Source organism: Papaver somniferum, chromosome 6 (genome assembly GCF_003573695.1).
Source record: "Papaver somniferum cultivar HN1 chromosome 6, ASM357369v1, whole genome shotgun sequence".
Classification (NCBI taxonomy): domain Eukaryota; kingdom Viridiplantae; phylum Streptophyta; class Magnoliopsida; order Ranunculales; family Papaveraceae; genus Papaver; species Papaver somniferum.
The window spans coordinates 13,512,283-13,517,502 of NC_039363.1; positions in this window are offsets into that span (position 1 = coordinate 13,512,283).

Sequence of the window (5,220 nt, forward strand, 5' to 3'; positions counted from 1 at the left end):
TGCTGTGGTGGAGTCAGCCTTGTTTGTGTTTGCATAGAACATCCCTTCCGTTTTAGGACTTTTCTTTTTGATTTTGTTTTTCTAGTGTATGCCCGAAGTTTTTAAACGTGCTTGGAAAATAAACACTTTAGGTTTTTTGATTAGTGACAAACCTAGTAGTTCTTCTTGTGAAGGCGGGAAGCTCGAAGACTCTTCTTTTGAGAGCCCCGTTTTTGGAAACTTCAGTTTTGAGAATCTGTCTCTTCGTCAGGAATGTACCCCTAATACTCCTTCTCCTTTGGTAGTGCCAGAAATAGAAACTTTGAAAGCTTTGCTAAACCCAACTAGGACCTCTCGTCCGTCTTGTATCAAGTTAGCTGAAACCGAGGCAAATTATGAGCTGAAACCTGGGACTTTACAGATGCTCCCAATGTTTTTAGGGAAGGATAATGAGAACCCCTATTTTCATGTTAGGGAATTTGAGGAAGTTTGTAGTACTCTGAAAATTAAGAACCTAAGTGATGATGCATTGAAACTTAGATTATTTCCTTTTTCCTTAAAAGATAAAGCCAAATCTTGGCTGTATAGTTTGGACTCTGAGTCAATTGAAACCTATGACCAACTTACTTCTGCCTTTATACATAAGTTTTTCCCAAGGCATAAAACATCGTCTATTAGGACACAAATATGTACTTTTGCCCAACAAGAGGGATAATCTTTATATAGGTACTTAGAAAGGTTTAATGACTTGATATCTCAATGTCCTCATCATGGTTTGGAGAAGGTTAGGTTAGTTCAGATCCTCTACGAGGGTTTAGATTATTCAACAACAACCATGGTTGAGTCCTTATGCACAGGTGGGTTCGAGAATAAAACTGTTGATGAAGCGATGACATTTTTGAATGAAATCGCCGATAAGACTCAACAATGGGAAAATAGTAGGGAACCCCAGAAAACAATTCTTCTAAGTAGAGGAAATGTTAATAGGGTAGAAGGATCTCATGAGTCATATTCCAAAATAACAGCTATAGCCAAAAGGTTAGAAGCCTTAGAATTAGGTCATTCTAGTGGTAGTAGTGGAAGAAATGAGCCTTTTTGGGAAGGCCATGTTGTTGAAGAGCAAGCCAATGCTCTTTATAACAACACTAGGTTTGATAACCGACAGAAGTTTGACCCATATTCAGTAACCTATAACCTTGGCTGGAGAAACCATCCAAACCTTTCTTGGTACAAGGTCCGGAATCAAGGTCAGTCTAGTAATGCTCAGGTTCCCCCAGGTTTTGGCTATACTAAGAATCCTTCAGCTCCGGCACAGTTTCAGAACCCTTTGGATAAGAAGATTATGAGTTTAGAAGAGTCTCTTGCTTTGTTAACTCGTAACACCGTGCAGTTTCAGCAATCTGTTGCTCAAGGTTTAGAAGAAAATAAGAGAATAGGTCAGGCTAACTCTCAGGCTATTTCCGAGTTGAAAACCCAGGTTAGTCAGATAAATGAGTCTTTAAGAGAAAGAGGTAAGTTTCCTAGTCAGACTCAACCCAACCCTAGAGGAATTAATGAAATAGGTGAAAGACCGTCTAATCATGTGAATGCTATTAAAACCCTTAGGAGCGGTAGAGTGATAGACAACAATGTTTTCATGCCTGATAGTGAACATGCTGTAGTTCACCCTTTTGAACCAGAAACTGAGGAGACTGATAGAGTCTCTAAAGACACCAGTGAGGGTCATATTGAGCCCGACTTTGTCCCTAGAGCCCCATTCCTACAGCTACTAGTTCCAACTAAGAGGGAGTCCAATTTTAATGATATACTGGATGTTTTTAAGCAGGTAACTATCAACCTTCCACTAATAGATGCAATTAAGCAGATTCCCTCTTATGCCAAGTTTCTCAAGGATATGTGTACGCGAAAGCGAAAGCTTAATGTCTAGAAGAAAGCCTTTCTAGCTAGTCAGGTGAGTTCTATTATTCAGAATACCACTACTCCTAAGTATAAAGACCCAGGGCCCTCTACCATTTCTTGCACAATAGGTAAATACCGTGTTGAGAAAGCATTGCTTGACTTAGGAGCTAGTGTGAACTTACTGCCATATCATGTGTACCTTAAGCTAGGACTTGGTGAGATGAAACCTACCCAGATGACACTTCAGTTAGCTGATAGTTCCGTTAAAATTCCTCGTGGTGTGATGGAGGATGTTCTCATAGAGGTTGAAAAGTTTATTTATCCAGTGGATTTTGTTATCCTAGATACCCAACCTGTCCCTGACCCAGAGAACCAGATACCGGTAATTTTAGGTCGCCCTTTTTTAGCTACATCCAATGCGATCATTAACTGTCGAAATGGTATTATGAAATTGTATTTTGGTAATATGACTATTGAGCTGAACATTTTTAATATTAGTAAGCTACCCTCTGAACTAGATGACTCGAACATAGAAGAGGTGAACATGATAGGAATATTAGTCGAGGAGTCATTACCAAACACTTTGTTAGAAGATCCATTAGAGAAATGCCTAGCTCACTTTGGGATTGATTTTGATGATGATAATGTGATTAACGAGGTGGATGCTTTGTTAGATTCAACCCCTTTGTTAGATACTAGTAATGGATGGAAACCTAAAGTCGAAACACTACCAGTTTCTAAGTCTACCCTAGTTCCTTCGTTAGAAGAGCCTCCTAAGTTGGACCTAAAACCATTGCCAGATACCTTGAAATATGTGTTTATAGGCCCGTCTGAGACTTTACCTGTGATTATTTCTTCCGTCTTGGATAGTGATCAGGAAAGTAGGCTAGTAACCGTCCTTCAAAACAACAAGGAAGCTTTAGGGTGGACCATAGCTGACATTAAGGGTATAAGTTCCATTGTTTGTATGTGTCAGATCTATTTAGAGAGTGATAATAAACCTTCTAAGGAGATGCAACGTCGACTAAACCCTAATATGAAAGAGGTAGTTCGAAATGAGGTCCTTAAGTTGTTAGATGCAGGCATTATCTACCCCATTTCAGACAGTAAGTGGGTCAGCCCCGTTCAGGTTGTTCCCAAGAAATCCTGTATTACTGTAGTCCAGAATGATAACAATGAGTTAATCCTGACCCGAGTGACCACGGATTGGCGTGTTTGTATTGACTATAGGAAATTGAACAAGGTCACTATGAAGGACCACTTTCCCCTTCCCTTCATCGACCAGATGCTAGAGAGATTAGCTGGACATAGTCACTACTGCTTTTTAGATGGCTATTCTGGATATAATCAGATCGTTATTGCCCCAGAAGACCATGAGAAAAACACTTTTATTTGTCCCTTTGGTACCTTTACATATAGACGCATGCCTTTTGGGCTTTGTAATGCCCCTGTGACTTTTCAGCGTTGCATGATGAGCATATTTTCTGACATGGTAGAACGGTTCTTAGAGGTCTTTATGGATGATTTTTCAGTGTTTGGTTCGTCTTTCGATGAGTGATTGCATCATTTGTCACTAGTGTTGACTAGGTGTAAGGAAAAGTTAATTGGGAGAAATGTCACTTCATGGTTCGTTTAGGAATTGTTTTAGGGAATATCGTATCTTCTAAGGGTATAGAGGTAGATAAAGCCAAAGTTGACCTGATTAAGACTTTACAGGTCCCAAAAACTGTAAGAGATATTAGGTCATTCTTAGGGCATGCATATTTTTATCGTCGATTTATTAAGGATTTTAGCTTAATTTCTAGACCTCTTTGCAATTTGCTTGCAAAAGATGTTAAGTTTGTCTTTGATGATGCTTGTTTAGAGGCTTTTGAGAAGTTTAAGAATTTACTCAATACCGCCCCCATAGTCCAGGCACCCAACTGGAACCTACCCTTTGAGATCATGTGTGATTATGGAAATGATGAATATTCTCCATTCCTCATACTCATGATGGGTATGGAAATGATGAATATATTGAGCCAAATTATGCTATTGGTGTTGTGCTAGGTCAGTGAGAAAACAAAATACTTCATGTGATTTACTATGCTAGCAAAACTCTGAATGATGCCCAGTTGAACTATACCACTACTGAGAAGGAATTGTTAGCCATTGTGTTTGCCTTAGACAAGTTTAGACCCTATCTCTTAGGTTCTAAGATCATCATATATACTGATCATGCTGCTTTGAAATATCTTTTGTCTAAGAAGGATACAAAACCTAGATTGATTAGGTGGATCCTTTTATTGCAAGAGTTTTCTCCAGACATTAGAGACAAAAAGGGTGTGGAAAATGTTGTAGCAGACCACTTGTCTAGGCTAGTTGTTAGTTCCCCTGATGATTCCCTTCCTATAAGGGATAGCTTTCCTGATGAACAATTGTTCTTTGTTACCCAATTACCTTGGTATGCGAATATAGTGAACTATCTTGTTACTGGTCAAATGCCCCAACATTGGGGTAAACAAGATCGTTCTAGTTTTTTAGTTGAGGTTAAGCACTTCTTCTGGGATGATCCTTATTTGTTTAAGTATTGTCCAGACCTGATTATTAGGAGATGTATACCTGAGAGTGACCAGTCCAGTATTATTTCCTTTTGTCATGATGATGCTTGTGGGGGTCACTTTAGTGCTAGGAAAACTGCTGCTAAGATATTGCAGTGTGGATTCTATTGGCCTTCGTTATTTAAAGACTCCCACAGTTACTGTGTGACTTATGAACGTTGCCAGAAATTAGGAACCATTTCCCGTAGGAACATGATGCCCTTGAACCCTATTTTTGTTGTGGAGGTCTTTGACGTGTGGGGTATTTACTTTATGGGTCCGTTTCCTAATTCTTTTGGTAACTTATACATCCTTGTCGCTGTGTAGTCTATGTCTCTAAGTGGATTGAGGAGGCTGCGTGTAAAGCCAATGACCATAGGGTTGTGATTGAGTTCTTGAAAAATAATATACTTACACGTTTTGGTACACCGCGAGCTATAATTAGTGATGGAGGGTCGCACTTTTGTAATGGACCTTTTAGGCTTTTGATGAAGAAATATGGTATTACACATAAGGTAGCTACCCCGTATCATCCACAGACTAGTGGTCAGATAGAAGTTTCCAATAGGGATATAAAACGTATATTAGAGAAAACAGTTAATCCTAATCGGAAAGACTGGTCTTCTAGGCTTACTGATGCCATATGGGCTTACCGAAATGCGTTTAATACCCCCGTTGGAATGTCACCTTATCGACTTGTGTATGGCAAGGCATGTCACTTACCTGTTGAGTTAGAACATAGAGCTTATTGGGCTGTTAAGCA